Below are 18,879 nucleotides of genomic sequence, written 5' to 3'. Positions count from 1 at the left end.
GCAAAAAGAGGAGGATTGGCATGGATGTTAGCTCAGGGCTGATCTTCCTCACGAAAAAGAAAAGAACTAAATAGATCTTCAGCCTAAGTATACAAGGTACACTGAGCCAGATATTATAATGTATTGCCTAGCCTTTCTATGGTGGAGAAAGTCTTGAAATATTAAGGACAAATATAATGAAACAAAGCAAAGTTAATACAAAAGAACAAATATCTGAAGGTTTTGGCTCCAGAAATAGAAAAAGAACAGTAGAATGCTGCACTAAGTCTTCAAGACAAATTACAGTGCACATAAAAATGCTTTGAGCTAAACACTCTTAGAATTAATAAACTGCCTGGTTATTCAATATAAATTCACATGATTTATACCAAAGATTCATCTACATTCTACAGAGGAAAAATATCCATTTTCTCTCTCCTTTCTAAAATAGTTTTTGAACTCCAGGAGAAAGTTTATGATGATTAATAGATGACTCTAGAAATTTATGTTTACAGAAAAAATTTAATCTTTTATACATAAAGATGATACCTCAGGCCAACTATCAGTAAAAATTATATTTTGAGCAGTTTTTTTTTTCCAGAGAAATTACAAGTTATATTGGATTTTCTAGAATTTTCCTACATGAAGCATATCATACTCTAATTAAATGGTTAGCTGGAGGTAAGCACAGAGTATATGACCTGCTTCCAGGCTCTCTCTACTCTCAGCTCACCTTCAGCTTAGTGCCATGATAAACTCACTTAAATGCCACATCTAATAATAATGTAACAGAGACACTATTTTGGAAATAATAAACCGATGTATTTTTCCATTTCTCCTAAATTTTGATGCCTTGCATTTCCCTATGTATTGTATCACATAGTCTATTGGATAAGATTAGGGGAATCTCTGAGCAGTGAGGCTTATTCCTCCTTTTTCCTGGCACAAACTAGAAATATTTCAAATTCTCCTTAGACAAACACTAAGTTGGGACCTCTGCACCAGGCACCTGACCCATGCCCACAGAGGGACCCGTGCTGGGAAGCAGCTGGTCAGCCATGGCCACTCTGGGAACTTGGCAGACAGATTAGAGACACTCACCAGCGAGCTTCATTGTCGACCTTCTGGGAAATCATTCCCATGACAGCAGAACCTCTCTGTGAAAGAAGAAGAAGGTAAATCCTAAAAAAGACCAAGCAGCAAACGACCATTTAACAAAGAAGATCCGACAACTGGAAAAGGCTAGCCAAGAGCTAATTGCCATTGAAGACTGAGGGTCTCGGATAAAGCCCGACAGGGGCCTCAGGCGGAGATCCCCTTTGAGGAGGGTAAGAGGAGAGCTCCGCTTCTGAAAAAGTGGTCCCTGTACAAGCAGTGGGAGCATGACATGGAGAAGCACACCATCAGGTCCATGCTTGAGGCTCAGCAGGAAGAGGCCGTCAAGCAGGATCCCAGTTTGTTCCTCTTAAAGGGAAGGGCCAAATTACACGCCACTGGTCTCCAACTACCAGCCCCTTAAACCATGTACCATGACATCACCAAGATGTGCACTCAAGTGGAGTTCAAGAGATAGAGCTGCAGGCAGCTGTCCTAATAACAAGCTGCCCTTGGAAGTTAGAATGACCAGGGTTCAAGGCTGCTTTTCACAGAATCAGGCATGCTGTTAATAAACATGTTGAATCGAAAAGGAAAAAAGAAAAGAAATGCTACGTCCAAAATGATGCTGCCTAAGCAGTGCGTTAGAAATGGTGCAGAGAGGGATCTGAGTAGAGAAGACTTAGAATAGTCTCTCACAAATCTCCCACAGTTATAGTCAGATGGGATGAAAACCAGAAAGGTATCCAGATTACCAAAGCCATTTGACAGGTGAATGGAACACAGCTGAAAATTAACAGTTAGTGAACTCAAGTGCTTAAGATCACCAAGTTGCTAAATTTGAGCCAAGATGTTTGACTCCAGAGACAGTTTTATCCCTCTCCTTCTCAAGATCCTACAATGGCTTCCAACTATCTATTTATTTATGTTTGTTTTTATTGAGGTAACATTGGTTTATAACATTATATAAATTTCAGGTGTACATCATTACATTTCAATTTCTGTTTAGACTACATCATGTTCACCACCCAAAGACTAATTACCATCCATTACCGTACACATGTGCTCTGTTACCCTTTTTGCCCTCCTTGCTCCCCCCTTCCCCTCTGGTGACCACCAATCTAATCTCTGTATCTATGTGTTTGTTTGTTGTTGTTTTTATCTTCTACTTATGAGTGAATCATATAGTATTTGACTTTCTCTTTCTGACTTATTTCGCTTAGCATAATACCCTCAAGATCCATCCATGTTGTTGCAAATGGCAAGATTTCATCGTTTTTTATAGCTGAGTATTATTCCATTGTGTATATATACCACATCTTCTTTATCCATTCATTCACTGATGGGCACTTAGGTTGTTTCCAAGTCTTGGCTGTTGTGAATAATACTGCGATGAACATACGGGTGCCTATATCTTTAAGCATTCGTGTTTTCATGTTCTTTGGGTAAATATTCAGAAGTGGAATAGCTGGATCATATGGCAGTTCTATTCTTAATTTTTTGAGGAATCTCTATACCGTCTTTCATAGTGGCTGTACCAGTTCACATTCCCACCAGTAGTTTATGTGAGTTCCCTTTTCTCCACATCCTCTCCAACACTTATTATTTCTCGTCCTGTTAATTATAGCCATTCTGACGGGCATGAGGTGGTATCTCATTGTAGTTTTGATTTGCATTTCCCTAATAATTAGTGATGTTGAACATCTTTTTCATCTACCTATTTAAAAAATTTGAAATCCTCTCATCTAGCATGCACCTGTCCCAAGATTTCCAACCCCATCCCTCTTCACTCCACAACATAACACATGCACTTCTTGTCTCCTTAATTATTGCTATTTCTCACTTCTGTGCCCTTGCTCCTCCTAGCCCTTCTCCTTTAGATTAGGTCATATCCGTTGCTAATCTTAAGACCTAATGAAATTACCTAAATTGTCCCCTAATGAAGTATAACTTACCTTTGTAGAATACAATTTGACAATTTATACAAAAGCCTTAAAAAAGATAGTAACCTCTGTCCAGTGATCCAATCTTTCTGAGTAAATATAACCAAAGATACAAGGATTTATGCATAAAGATGTTCATCAGAACATAATTCATAACAGTAAACTACTAGAATCTAAATGAATGTGTAGTTCTGAGTCAGGAAAAAAGTAAAAATAAGAATCTCAATAAGAGATGGTTAAATAATCATCCTGGTATATGCCTGTAATGGAATATTATGCAAACATTAAAACATTTAATCACATTGGAATATGTTCAAGATATAATGTTAAGTGAAAAAAGTGTAGTATTTATAGAAAGAGTCCAATTTTGAGTATATATGAAAATTGTACGTTTATGTACGTGAATTAATATGAAAAAATGAAAATGTTAACTTATTTGTTCATTTCTTCAGTGATCATTCATTTAAAACATACACACACACACATTTATTTACAATCTAACTTCTTTAAACAAGACAGACCTGGTCCTTACTCTATGGAGTTGATGGTCTAGTGAAGAAAATACATTTACAAGTAATTACAACAAAATTATATGGATACATTCACTTTTTTGTGTGTGTGTGAGGAAGATCGGCCCTGAGCTAACATCTGCCAATCTCTTCTTTTTTTTTTTTTTCTTGCTGAGGAAAACTTGCCCTGAGCTAACATCCATGCCCATCTTCCTCCACTTTATATGGGATTCCGCCGCAGCATGGCTTGACAAGAGGTGCGTCGGTGCACGCCTGGGATCCAAACCGGCAAACCCTGGGTCACCACAGTGAAGCATGTGCACTTAACAGCTTGCGCCACCAGGCCGGCCCCCCTACATTCACTTTTTTTGTTTCTTATCTGTCTCCATTATAACTGCCAACAACACAATGGCAGAGATTCTGTTTATCATGTTTGTCACTGTATCCCCAGCATCTACTACAGAATCCAGGATCATAAATATTTCATGAATGTAGAGAAAGCCCAGAGACTAAACAGGAGCATATTAGCAGGAGGACCTAAAATAATTTAGGAGGTTTGTAAACTTTTTTGAGGGCAAATGCCATTTAAAATAAGGCCTGAAGGGTGAGTAGGAATTAACCAGGTGAAGAGGGTTGGGAAGACTGTTCCAGGTAGAAAATGGCTACCAGCAAAAGAAAAGGTGTTAGTTGAATTCATAGCAGCAAACAATGGTTATGTGGGAGTTAGGGCTTATAGGCAATTTGTTTTTCAAATTTTCTTTAATGAACATGTATTTTTATGATAATCAGAGAAACAATATTCTAACCAAAATAGATTTAAAATCTCTGACTGTTTGGAGATCACCCTGACTCTACATGTTTATTTTCTTACTTTGAATTGTCTCTGCACTTAACATACAATACTGAAAAAATTATTGCAAATTCAATGTCCTATTCTAGGAATACCTTGTATTTCCTCCTAGAGCTTAAGTCCTCTCAGGTCAATTATAATTTTTTTTTTCCTTTATTTTATATCTTCCATAGCACTGGTACTGTGTTGGTACCCAATATGTATTTAAAAGCTGGTTAAATAATTTATATATGGATATAAACAGTAATTGAACCCATGAAAACTATAACTCTGATCTTATTATCTGATGGCTAGTTATTGTTCCAATAACTTTGCAGAACACTCCCAGAGGAATCAAAGAGAATTATTAAATTTCCTTTTAGATATCTTTGTTGAAGAAATTATCTCACTTGATATAAATACTTTATACTTGAATTGGAACAAAAATTAAGGCCATTTATTGTCCTAAAATCTCAGAAACAGATGTTTTGATTTCTTTCCAGGATAAAAAGGAGGAAAAAAATATTCTGATGGTCAAAGTAACCATGACTACAGTTTTCAGACACATAACAAGTGTTATTTTCATACACTTTGTGTTGGTTAAAATAATCTATTCTTACAAATAAAATCTGTTTTTGGTGAACCTTCCTTTCATACTGCAAGAAAATGCTTAAAATTATTCATCAACCAACAACAAGTAGCCTCCAGGAGTAATTATTTTTCCATAGTGTGGAGAACTCTTGAGACAGTAGAAGTACCCCACCCCCATAACATTTAGGATTGCTACGTTAGTCAATATTAAGATCATAAATCCCTTTTAGTATTGTTCTCTCCATTCTCAAGGGTAAGGAATAATTCTCAGCTCTACCATTCCCAGCCCAGATCTGAAGGGTGGCATAAATTTGACAGGCAGAAAGAGGCACAGTGCAGTCCTATTCAAAGCGAGTGAGTCTTGCTCCCCCACACAAATGGAATGTAGACTCTCATATCTATGATGACATTTCATAATGAAAGAAAATAATGTGTATAGTTATTTAAACTAACACTCCAATGGACTGAAAATGGGTTCACATTTCCAAAGAACCTCTGTGAATAAGTAAAGCACGTTATTATACTTTAAGACTAGCCCTCTGTTCATACTAATTGTGACTTTATTACTAGGAGCAAGATTTTTCCTATTGGGAGATTTTAGCTCTGTTCATTTTAGCAAAACTGTATGATTAGAACCATCTTGGTAAATGAGCTAAAGGAAATGCTCTTTATTATGACAACTAGAAACACATGAATATGATTTCTAAAGTGTTATAGTTTGAAGTGAATGACAAAGCACCAAATGGAAGGAAACTGACCATTAACTCACTAATGGGTGGTGAGGGAATTTCTTTCTGCTATGCACCCCACAACTCAAAGAGGATATCTAACTTAATGTCTGAACAGAGATTAGAAATGGAAAAGAAGTGAAAAGAATTTTACTTTTCTTTTTATCCTCGGCCAGAAATTAGAGAGGAGCTTTTGTAATATAGGCTATCGAAGGGTTGAACTGAAGACGACATGGAGGGGAATGGGTGGAAGAGAAGAAAAAAGCAGAAGATGATGATGAAGAAGGACAAGGATGGTCGACTATGAAAGTCCTCATCAGGTGAAGTCGCATTACAACAATCAAAGAAAACATTAACTTTGGTTGTCAGAGACCAAATATAGATAATAACAGGCAGAATTTTTCAATTCAGAATTTTGGTGTCTTATTGAAAAATGTTTGAAATTCAGAAGTCCAATAAGATAATTTATGAAGAATATCTAAAATCATCTCACTAATGAAATGGTTAGGCATCAGAAAGGAACAGATGTTCTCTGAAATAAATACCACATTATAGCAAATAATTTACTCTTATACTTAAGAATTCTTCTCATGCAAAAACTAGCATATTAATGAAAGAAAACACTAATTGACTTCAACAAATGATCCTTAGTTAAAGCAATTCAAATGATCCAGAAGTAATTATAAAACATGAATTGCTAAACTAGTAGTAGAAAACTTTTACATTTAGTTTCATTTGTTAAATGAAGCAAAATGCATATCTTGCTTCAAAGAATATTTCAAGAAATATATCACTAGGATTATATATATGTGACAATAGCATTTAAATTCCATAGAAACTTAATATAAGAAAACTGCCTACCCTGACATTTCCCACAGTTAAGGAGAAGCATTCGTACTCATAATAACTAACCTTTCTTTAGTCCTTTCCAGTTTACAAAGTGCCTATATACACATCATCATTTATGCTAACAACCAGCCTGCGTGAGTGTCCTTTATCTCCGTCTTCACAGAGAAGCAGCACAACACACAGGCTTTGATGCTAGAGCCCATGCTTTGTCACTGAGTAGTTTGTGACTCTGTGTAAGTTATTTAAACTCTCTGAATCTCATTTTCCTCGTGTATAAAATGGGGGCATTTATCTGCCTCACAGTGTTGTTATAAAGATTAAATGAATCAATAACTGTGAAGTGCTTAGAACAACAAGTGGCACATAACAAATGGAGTTATTATGATTACTATAGATAAAATTGAGGTTAAGAGAACCTCAGTGAAATAGAGACAATAATACCTAACTCATATGGTCATATGAGAATTAAATAAGACAACAACTCCATGAGATCCAAATGGAAGGACTTTATAAACTGAAAGTTGATTCTTTGCAATATTTGGCTTTGTTAGAAATATTTTAAGTTAAGAAATTGCAAAGCCTATAATGTTACAGTTGCCAGCACAACATAGGACATATAGTTAGAAGGATCTTAACAAGTTTGTTCCCTGTTGAAATAGGTACAACTATTTTGGCAAGCTGTTCTTTTAACTATATGATCCCATACATTAACTCACATGAAAGGAAAATCTACCTAGTAAGTAAATCTACCTAGATTAAAAAATGTCCCTATCTGACACCTTTTAATGCCTTTAAATTAAAACAATTTAAAATAGAACACATATGCTTTCTGCATCATACATGGCATACATCTTTTATTGTGTTGAAAGTCATAAACATGTAATACTTCAATTCTACCACTAAATTAATCTTAGAGAAATTCCTCACCAACTTTCTAAATTACAGAATAGATTTTTGTAAGTGTCAACAATCAACACAGTTTGATTCTTTGGTAAATGTTTATGACATCAATTTAAATAGATGCATGGCATCTCTGAAATATGAGTTGCTGGGCTCCAAGGCTAGCTATGAAATAATTTTAAAGCCAGAAACTTCCTTGCCAAAACAAATCATTTAATAGACTCTTTGATATGAATAAACAAGTATATTGTTATTTTTAATAAATGTAGGTACGTTAGCTTCCTAGCACTGCCATAACAAAGTACCACAAACTGGAAGGCTTGGAACAACAGAAATTTATTCTCTCGCGGTTCTGGAGTCTGGAAGTCTGAAGTCAAGGTACCAACAGGACCATGCTTCCTCTAAAAGCTTTAGAGAAAGATTCTTCCCTTCCTCTGCCTAACTTCTCATGGTACCAGCAACCCTGAGTGTTGCTTGGCTTGCACCTACGTTACCCCAATCTCTGCCTCCATTGCCACACGGCCCTTTTTCCTGTGTGTGTCTCTCTGTGTCCTCTCCTCTTGTTATAAAGACACAAGTCATATTGGATTTAGGATCCATCCTACTCCAGAATGACCTCATATTCACTAATTACATCTGCAAAGACCCTATTTCCAAATAAAGTCACATTCTAGAGGTCACAGTGAAACTTGGAGCGAATTTTGGAGCGATGCTATTCAACCCAGAATAGCTTTTTATTTGTTTCATGTAATTTTAAACTCTATAGCATGATTCAGCTGTAAAACTCTATGATTCCATAATTGTGAGACGAAAAAATGAAACTTTGTCTAGCACAAAAATGCACATTAGATGTTTTCTCAAAATTACCAATTTTCTCATAGATAAAATATGTATTATCAAATCAGTTATACCTGTATATAAAAATGCCACTACCTCCTCATGCTTTTGAACTTTACTTATGTAGATCTTTAATTTAGCTAGATTATTTTGACCTCAGGACAGGGCAAAAAAGAGAAGGAAGCATCTATATTATTGGGATTAGAGTAGGAGACCAGGAAGGAGACCAAGAGAGGACATTGATGAGAATGGAATCATTCCTCTTGGGTAGATTCCCAGGAGTAGAATTGCTGGGTCATATGGTAAACTCATTGTTCAACTTTTTAAGAAACCACCAAACTATTTTATCAAAGTGACTGTGCAATTTTACATTCCTACCAACAATGCATGAGGGCTTCAGTTTCTCCACATCCTTGCCAACACTTAGTGTTGTCTGTCTTTTTTATTGCATTCCCCTAATGACTAATGATGGCCAGGCAGTCTTCTAGGTATAAAAAGGTGAATAACTCATAATCTCTGCCCTTAAAGCATTTAATGTCAGATAGAAAGTAAGAGACAGAACTAAAAAGATAATTACAACATAATACATAAAATGAACATAGGCCATTACGTCTTATCTTTTACTAAATAGTTTTAGAAAATTTGTACATACTCCCTTAGGTACAAAGAGTTTTGTGGAGACTCAACTAAACAAAGCTCAAGATTACACTCAAGTCATCAGCCTGTCAAGTATTTCTTCTACATGCTTCTGATCTTTAAAGCAATCATGTAAGACATTCTCTCAACTACTTCATTTTCTTTGAAAGCCATTTGCAATAGTATGGAGTACAAAGCAACTGTATTTAAGTTTCCTCAGGGAAAAACGGCCATTATCATTTTAAGAAAATTTCCACAAAGATGATTTCGACAATAATAGATTTTCTGGTGAATGATATCAATCGTTTTTTCTAGACCTTTAAAAATGTCAAATGGGTCCTATAAAATGGAGATTGAGGCAGAGGATAGAATCCCCAGAAATCAGAAATCCTGAATACTTCTGTTAAATAAAACTGAATAGTTCTATATTTCTTGGCCTCTGATTGCAAAGCCATATAAATGAGCTGCACACATGGATAACTTTTCTTTAACTAAATGTTAAATTGCTTTTTCCTTTAAGTCCCTCAGATGGCCTACCTCTGAACTCAGTGAAATAGTGAAAGTGAAATAGGGTCAAGGAAATGTGGATCTCTTGAATTATGTACAAAGTTGAAAAATATTCTTAAAGTCCCTACCAAGAAGTAGGGAATTACCATCTGAGTCTTGCATCCATAAGAATTCCATTATAGAGGTGAGAGCTAATATGCTGCCACATTCTATAGATAAAAAATATAATATCACATCTTTGGATGATGAAGGAAAACAAGATTAGGCATTTTGAGAGCTCCAGGTGAGGGAATAATGATTTAATAGCAAGACCTATGGTAAAAGACACATTTTATTCATTTATCCATTAAGTACTAATCAAACTGTTAGCCAGGCAGTTGGCATAAAAATAATTTTCCCTTCCTTCAAAGATCTCACAGTCAAGAGACAGTCATGAAAACAATTAAAATATAATTCTTTAAGAGCAGCTAACATTTATTGAGCACATACTATTTTCCAGATATCATATTTACATAGATTCTCTCATTCAATCCTCATAAGAAATCTACAAGTTGGTAGCATTACTGTTCCCATCTTGTAGATAAGAAAATAATCTTAGAGATATAACTTGTACAAAGTTACTCAAACCATCTCTAACTGAATCCAATGGCCTGTATCCCTCACCAGTGAGGTAGCTATACTGCCACTTATACCACTGCAACAAACATAGGGATGTTGAAAAACAACAACAAAACAAACAAACAAACAGCAGGCACAATGGGACAGAGAGCTGATTGCCAGAGAGGGTCGGAAAAGGTTTCACAGAGTACACTCTGAAATAAACACACATTTTTCAGGCAGAGAGACAGAAGAGGGCATTCCAGCCCAGGGCTAAATAATGTATGAGGGCAGTAAATGTCCAGGGAAATAACAGGAATAACAGTTATATTAGCTTCCTTGGCTGCTCTAAAAAATTACCACAAACTTTATGTCTTAAAAGAACAAAAATTTATTCTCTCACAGTTCTGGAGGGCAGAAATCTGAAATCAGTATCACTGGGCAAAAATCAAGGTGTCAGCAGGGCCATGCTCCCTCCAGAGGTTGGATAATTCATCCCTTGACTCTTCCAGCTTCTAGTAGCTGCTAGCATTCCTTGGCTTGTGGCCATATCACTCCAATTTTCAAGGCTAGTATCTTGAAATTTCTCTATGTCTGCAAAATCTCCTTCTGTCTCCCTCTTAGAAGGAAAAATGTGATTACATTACCCACCCAGGTAATCCAGGATAAACTTCCCATCTCAAGATCCTTAATTATATCTGCAAAGACTCCTTTTTCCAAATCAGGTAACATTTACAGGCTCCAAGGATTGAGACCTGATATCTTTGGGGGTCATTTTTCAGCCTACCACAACAGTGATAGAGTTGTCCAGGCTGGAGGAGGTAGAAGAGGCATGGGAGGTGTGCAGAGCATGAGGAGTATGGCAGGTGGGAGAAGTAAGATAGCAGAAAGTAGAAGGATAGGTTAGGCAGGTGAGCAGGGACCAGATGATGATGACTGGATTGGCTACAGAGAAGTTTAGATTTTATCCTATAGTTGATGGGTACAATTGAAGTGTTTTAATTTGCAGCATGATACAGTGATATTTGCATGTTAGAGAAAGATTCTTAAAGAGATAGTATTAAAGAGATTAGTAGAAGGCAGGAGAATATTAAGACTCTTAATAATTATTCAGGGATAAAAGGAAGGGATGGATAAGATTTGAGTATGGCTATTATTGACTGAATGTAGAGAAAAAGACAGGGGAATTTAGGATAATTCCAAAACTTCCAGTTTCAGCAAGTGGGTAGGTAGTAGGGAAGATAACTGAGGATAGGGAATACTGGAGGAGGTGCAGAGGATGAGCTTGGCTTTGGACCTGCTGATTTAGAAGTGTCTGTGTGACATTCAAATTGAGATGCTGGTAGCTAACTGGATTTGTAAGTCTGCAGTACAAGAGAAGGATTGAGAAATTTAAATTTGTACATCTAAATTTAGAAATTTAGATTTAGGAATCATTGGCCACTAGCATGGTTGAAATTATCAAATGGTGAATAACTCGATGTTAGTAGAAACTACTTTGATTGCTGCTACCAACATGTTCCAATGCAATTCCTCTATCATTTTTATGCTATCATGAATGCTTCAACTTGATCATTGTTGAGTTTATCTAGACTTTATCTAATTAGCTAACTTTGTTTAGACACTGCCTGCACCATTTTGGAAAATTATCTATCAAAGTCTGCATCAGAGAAAACAAAGCGTTTAGTGTTCTACTTATGTCTGGTCATATGTACTTAGGGTCCTGGCGCTAGGGACCTCCTAAATCTGAAGAGAACTGCCAATCCTAAAAGGCTTTGGAAAGGAAAAATTATCACTTATATGAATCCTCTAGGGAACTGATGATGAAAAATTACCCTAGCCCAGTGGTTCTCAAAACTTTTCTATCCCATGAATGCCTAACCCTTACATCATCTCTCCTACAAAACCAAATGACATAAATGTAGTATTTTTGTGCTGCTGGGAAGAAAAGAAAGAGATTGTCATCTTTACGAGAGCACAGGGTACACTCAATAAATGTTGAAAAGGGAGCACCAGGTAGAAACAGAAAACAAAAAAGCTACAGGAAGACTGCGGATCCTGAGGATGTGACAAGCACGTGCTTCTGTGGTCATCAAATCACTATTCATAGATGTGTTGTTCTGGGCCAGAGATTCCTGCTCTGAGAAATGATGCCTCAGCCATTAGCCCCGGGATACATCAATCACTCATGCCAAGACACCCAGCTCAGAAGGAATTTCAAAACTTAACTGGGTCAAAAATTGCTTCTAAGCAGGTTTTCTTAATCTAATCTAAACTAAAGCTTGAGAAAATCGAAGGAATTCTAAATCCCTCCAAATTCCCTACCTACATCTCCAGCCCTATTTTTATCACTTTTATTTTTCAAGTACAAAATCCTTTGTCTCAATGTAAATGATTCAGGAACTGCTTCCTACAAGACATAAGAATTCCTGCATACCTTCCTGGATCATTCCTTCTACCTAGAATGTCTTCCGTTCTTTCTGTCTCAAAGTGCAGTCTTCAGCTTGGGTTCTACCTAATTCATAGAAATTTGCTGCAACCAAGCCAGCTATCAGTCATAATGCCTCTTCAATATTTCTGCCATAAGTGTAAAATTTAGAGCTCAGTAAATGCTGTCCTGCCTTTCTTTTATGTATTTGTTCTATGACTCTGACTAGATTACAATCCCCTTGGATGGAGTCAGCATATAATAATTATGGTACTGGTGTCAAGTAGGTCTCAATAGATGAGAACAATAAAAATCACCCAAAAGCAAATTCTAAAATGTATTTCAGGCTTTTATTCTAACCTATGAAGATGATCTTCAGTTTTTTATCAAATTTTTTATTCTACGTAAGCTTTTCCAATTAAAATTTCCACCTCTTTCTTACCAATACAGTTTTATTTTCATAAATGAGATTTCCTTGCTATATTTCCTTTAATAACTCTACTCCATCTTTCAAATTTTAACACTGTCTGAAAAAAAAAGATTATTTTCCAAAATAAGATTGTATCTTTAGCTTAATGTTCACAGTATCTCATTATATTAATGCATTTAGGAAAAAGAGAAAAAGTACCTAAGAGATTACCTTCTGTGATATTTTACAAATACAATTTACTTTAGACAAAAAGTAAGGCCTCATAATTTGAAAAGTCAATTTATAAGATTCAACCTTTTTATATTAGAGATGCTAGCTGGGTAGAGGCTTGTGACAATGAATGAAAACAGAAAACAGAAATTTTTATTATAGAACTCTTTTCAAGAAAGTTAAGAATATTAATGATTATGCCTTTATATTTCACAACTTAACTAAAGGTAAATTAGCAAATGTAGTAGAATAAGAATTGAGAATTTTCTATAAAATAATCTAGCTCAGGAGTTCCCAAAGGGTATTCTAAAAAATGGTGTCACTACCAAAAATGGTTCTGTAGTCTCATAAATTTAGGAAACTCTGCTTGCTCCCTTCTCCCTTCTGGAGATGTATATCATACCATCAACTCCAAGAAGTTCAGCAGGAAAAAAACCTCTTTAATTTCATAAATATATTTGACCATGGAATCTTTATATCAGTAGTGCCTACAGACTAGAAACCAGAAATAGTAATCACAACACCATTCAGGAAATGATGATCTAGTATAATATATTTATTTTACAGATAAAAAAATGAAAGTCATAGCAATTAAATAGCTGTCCATGTGAGACACTCTAGATAGCTGCAGAGCTGACCCAAACCCAGGTCTCCTAAGCCCACCTTTCCTTCATACTTCATTCATTATACATAAAGTTTAGCATAACCATCACCATGCAATTCAAAGTTTCTCCATCAAGGCTAAAATGCTACTTTTTAAAAAGCACACACTAATATGTATTTCAAGTATACCCAGAGCTTATCTATCACCCTGCCTAACTTTCGTTAAGTATCTTCTTGTTTATAAAATTAAAAAGGTTGAATCTGATGACAAATAACTTGAGGCCTTTGTGATGGGTGAGACAGGGCCAGCAGCCCCTGAGACTAGGTCTGAGACAAGTGCAGCTTAGATGGATTGTGCCACAACAAAGCTCCTATGAAATTTTTAATTCCCAGTTGGAGATTTTAAAAAACAGTGATAGAACTTTAATGGAGGCATTAGAGGCAGAATCCTTAATGACATAATACATGAAAAAATGAATTGAGAAGGAAAGTTTCTATGATTGGAGAAGTCATGCACCATACTTAATGTATGTCCCAGGAATTTATTATTTAAAGCAAGACTAGCGAAGTATCAATCTGTGAAATTCTATAAGAAATTCACTTCATAACTTTAACTGTTATTCCTATCATCAGTAACTTAATTTTTCACACATGAGAAGTTCTCATTTAAATGTTCTGAATGTCTAAACCAATTGTATTTCAGTAGCATGAAGAATATACTCTACAATAGTATTCATGATATTCATTTAAACAAGAGGATTAGAACAAATTTGTCAGTTTGAAAAAAATGCCAATTGTATTTAGCTGGATTTGGGAGAATATGATCTGAGTTCCAACAGCTCCTTTTCTTAAGCCTAAAATAATGTAAAGTCATAAAACGTATGGGTTCAAAAAAAACAGATACAGAGCTAAGAGGGAAAAATTCTTATTCCAAATGAGAATAACCTTCATTTTAACAAAGGTAAAAGATTTCTGATATATTTTTATTTGACATAGTTTTCATTTTATTTTGTTTTGTGACACAAAAATGATCTACGACTTCTTCAATAACAACCACCACCATAAAATAATAGCTAACACATCTAAGATTCATTGTGTGCCATGTACAGTTATGAACACTTTCTATATAGTCACTTATTTAATTCTCAGAGCAACCCTATGAGATAGTACTATTATTATTCCCACTTTACAGTTACTAAAACTGAGGACAGAGAATTTAAGTAACTTAGCCCAAGTCACACAGCCAGTAAGAAACAAATATAGATTTGAATCCTAGAAGTCCAGCTCTAGAGTCTGTAGTGTTTGAGCACTTACTATATGCCAAGCACTATGAGAAATTCTTTGCTTGCATTACCTCATTTCAATATGCTGATGTAACTTTACTTTTACGATAAAATCAGTTGTAAACTTCTTTCTCTTTCATTTACACATTTGCCTGATACGTGGGTACATTCCTGAATTTATCAATAAATCTCTAGTATCTTGAAAACCAACTGCGTTCCGTTTGAAAAGTCAAGGCATTATTCTCTGTATTGCATAAGTATTTAACTGTGAAAAAGCTGTCTACTTTCTACTTCTCAGGCCTGTCTTGATTAAGCAGCTGTGGGGAATAAAGCAGATAAGAAAAAGAGAAACCTCCGGAACCAGTTCACCCAATAACGGAGGCACCAAAAGAAGGGAAAGCAGAGAGGCCCTTCAAGGCAAGAGTTGACAAGCTCTGTCTAGTGATAGTCCAGAGCCAGTGGCAATGCACCAAGGATGTATCCTCTGCTTAACTCAAGCGTCTGTGATAGAGCATGGCACCCTTAAAACTGAAGACACCTGTCTGTAGCATTACCACCTGCCTTTCCTAAGTCTAGTTAGTCCCATCCTCTTCAGTGAGGCTAATCAAATTAATTCTCTTTATTTCTGAGTGAGGAAGCCATTCTCAGTAGAGGATTTCCACTTTCTTTATATTCACAGGTAACTATTCCTACCTGTGCTCCAACAATTTTTTTGAAGGTTGATTTTTCTTCCACATGTAGCATGTTTTTGGGCTATCTCCTATTGGATTTCTCTACTGTGTACGTTTATACTGAAATGTGTTCTGGAGTGATCACGTTTATGTTTTTCTGTCATGTTTTGTCCATGTTTCATTATGTATCTTCTCATCTCAAATCACTGATAATATTCCCAGGCTTTCCATAATTCAAAGAGACTGAAAATATCTTTTTGATTCTCTGAATTAATTCTTCCTCAGAAAAAAAATGTTGCTTTGGTTTAAGATTTCTTCCACAGTCTACTATGAAATCAATCTCAAATAATCTAAAGGATCTTCAATGAAAGGGGAGAATTCTTATCGATCCTTGCACTCCATTTTAAAAATTACTTCAGCAATATTTCCATTTCTTAGTGATATACTAATTAAAATAATGTTTATAAAAACTATGGAAATATGGAAAATGTTTGTTAAATAAAAAAAGTAGAACTCCAAAGTGTATATACAACATGACAACTGCATATGCATATGCGTATATATATATATGTATATGTATATATGCATACACACTTGCATAGGAAAAAATCAAGAAATTAATCAAAATCATTTTGTTTGAATAGTACGACTGTCAATAATTTTTTTCCCCTATACTTTTCCTCAATTTTCCACTTTTCTGAAAGAGCACATAATACTTTTAATAATAAAAAGCTGAACATTTACTTTGTAGAATGCTAACTTACAAGCCAGGGAACAAAATATCATTTTCTTCTAAAGTACTAAGATTTCTCTGAATCTAGCCCTATTGCCAACCAAACCTTCCTGATGTTCTGCTTGTGTAGTTTGTCTTTACAAATACATGTGAACACAGATACATACTTAATACAATCAAGTAGACATATATTGAGTGATTTTTTAATGTACATTAATTCACATAAACTCTTGCTTAAAATCCTCTAATGACTTCTCATTTGAATTAGAACAAAGCCAAAACTCTTTACCCAGATCTACAAAGCCCAATAAAATTTGGCCCCTCACTAACTACCTCTTTGACTCAATCTCTAACACTTCCCCTAACTCACTACAGGGCAGCCCCTGGCCTTTGCACTGTGCTTCACTCTGCCTAACACAGATATCTTCACATGGCTAGCCCCTTCCTGTCATTAGGTCTCAACTCAAATGTCACCTTCCCAGGAAGGCCTTCCTTGACTACACAGTCTAATTTGTCATCTATTTCTTATCCCCATCACTCATTTCCATCACCTTTAAAATTTTTTCTACATAGCACTATCAAAACTTCTTATTTATTTCTTTACTTGCTATTGTTTATCTCCTCTTAGAATGAAACTTTTCCACCACTGTATCCTCCTTTCTTATATACAGTATCTGATATATAGCAAGAAAACAATAAATACATGTTGAAGGGATGATTATTGAAGAAAGGGAGTGATAAGAATAGTAGCTGTCCATGGTACAAATTTGGGGTTAATACTCTCTTTACAAACATACACAGTTGGTTTCCAGTCTTACCAACGTCATGGTAACAATGCAGCTGATATAAATTAATGTATATATACAAATAAATATAAGTACTTCTGAGTAAAGCCAAGAAGTGAAGAAATATTTACAGGAAAGGATGAAAATATAAGGAGCTTGTTTACCACAGACAGTAGGGAGTAAGGGAAACAATGGGAAATGAGTTCAATGGGAACAACAAAAGGATGAGAGTTTGGGTGATGATAGTATATGACCTGAGAGAACTGGCTTCTGGTCATGGCTCAGGCATAATGAGTTAAGTCCAGAAAGTCTACTCGCAGAGGGTGGATACTAGTCTGCCACACGCTAGGCAGCTTCTTACTCAGATAGCCTCCAGAGCAATGGCTGAAATTAGGACATTTATGATCCTCAATTAAAAGATTCTTTCTTTCAGTTCTATTAAACTGTTATATTGACTACATTATGATCTATTTGCTTCTATATCAACATATCATTAAGCAGAACAACGGGAAAAGGAAACAGAATGATATTACTTATTTCTTAAAGTCCGCAAGACTCAGGTCCTTCTGAATGTTGGACAATGATTAATGTCCCCAGAATTAATCTTGTCACGTGCTCCCAAATCAAGGTATCATGAAGATACTTAAAACTAATGAAAACAAAATCATTTTTAAAATCCAGTAAAAAAGAACTAAGAATATATCTTAAGGTGACTATTAATATGGAAAAAGAACTATGAAAACGTTAGTCTTAGGAAATTATAACATTTTTGTTGAAACATTAATATGAAACAAAATTCTGAAATTAAAAGACAGACAAAATTGGCAAGTTATTTGACAATCTGTGTATTCTTTTTAGGCACAAAACAAAATGATCCTCAACAGAAGCACCTCTGATATGCCAAGCCCTTTTTGAGGCTAATTTAAACACACAAGAACTGTCTGAGAAAGTATAATCCTCACTGTATACAGATGAAGAAACTGAGGCATTAAAATAAATCAGCCTTACTAACTGTATCTGAGAAGTTATATAAATAGTTGTCTTTGAAATGCCATGACCTGAGAAAATCAAGTTACATTAAGAACTGAAATATATATTTTTTGGTTTCTGAGCTAAATACATATTGCTAAAGTACAAAATAATTTAAGAGTAAATTAAAAACTTAATTATCACAAAATCATCAGCCTGTAAAATAACGGTCTTTCAGTGTATTTTAGGTAGCCAGTTGTCTACTTGCTGCAATGAAATATGGTTCATCAAAGGTGGATAACATTCCGTAATTTCTTCTCCACATTCAGGTGACAATGACAAATTGCTCAAGTTTCCACCTTGTATTCCCATCATCACTAGTACATGTTTGAAAAATCTATATACCACTTGCGGCCAAGGATTACAAACGCAACCCACATTCTTCCTTTTCATTTATTTTTATCTTCTCCATCTATCCTACCATTTCATTCTCATTATTACCCACCTATTCTTTCCTCCCCTTTTCATTTGTTCTCTCCCTAAAGTTGCGTGTATCTCCTTCATGACCACCCCCAAGCCCTCACCCTTGCACCCAACAAGAAGCAGCTTTTTTTTTAATGTTCTGTACCCTGCTTTATTCATAGAACAATATATCTTGGAGTTGATTCCATATTACTCCATAGAGAACTGAAGAAGCAGTTTTTTACTCACTTTTCTAATAGGTGAAGCTACTAGCTAGGAGGCCACAGGGACTGACTGACACACAC

General features: G+C 35.4%; 1 protein-coding gene and 1 pseudogene across 2 annotated transcripts in view; one reads left to right on the top strand and one right to left on the bottom strand.

Annotated features, from left to right (window-relative positions):
* The window catches only part of ANKS1B (ankyrin repeat and sterile alpha motif domain containing 1B), a 758,303-nt gene that overhangs the window by 444,811 nt on the left and 294,613 nt on the right, over positions 1-18,879 (bottom strand). The window lies entirely within an intron of this gene.
* On the top strand, positions 1,038-1,552 carry LOC131421400 (large ribosomal subunit protein mL40-like; annotated as a pseudogene).

This window comes from Diceros bicornis, chromosome 25 (assembly GCF_020826845.1).
Source record: "Diceros bicornis minor isolate mBicDic1 chromosome 25, mDicBic1.mat.cur, whole genome shotgun sequence".
Classification (NCBI taxonomy): domain Eukaryota; kingdom Metazoa; phylum Chordata; class Mammalia; order Perissodactyla; family Rhinocerotidae; genus Diceros; species Diceros bicornis.
Note: the sequence above shows the minus strand (reverse complement) of the source record. Positions and strands in the feature narration are given on the sequence as shown.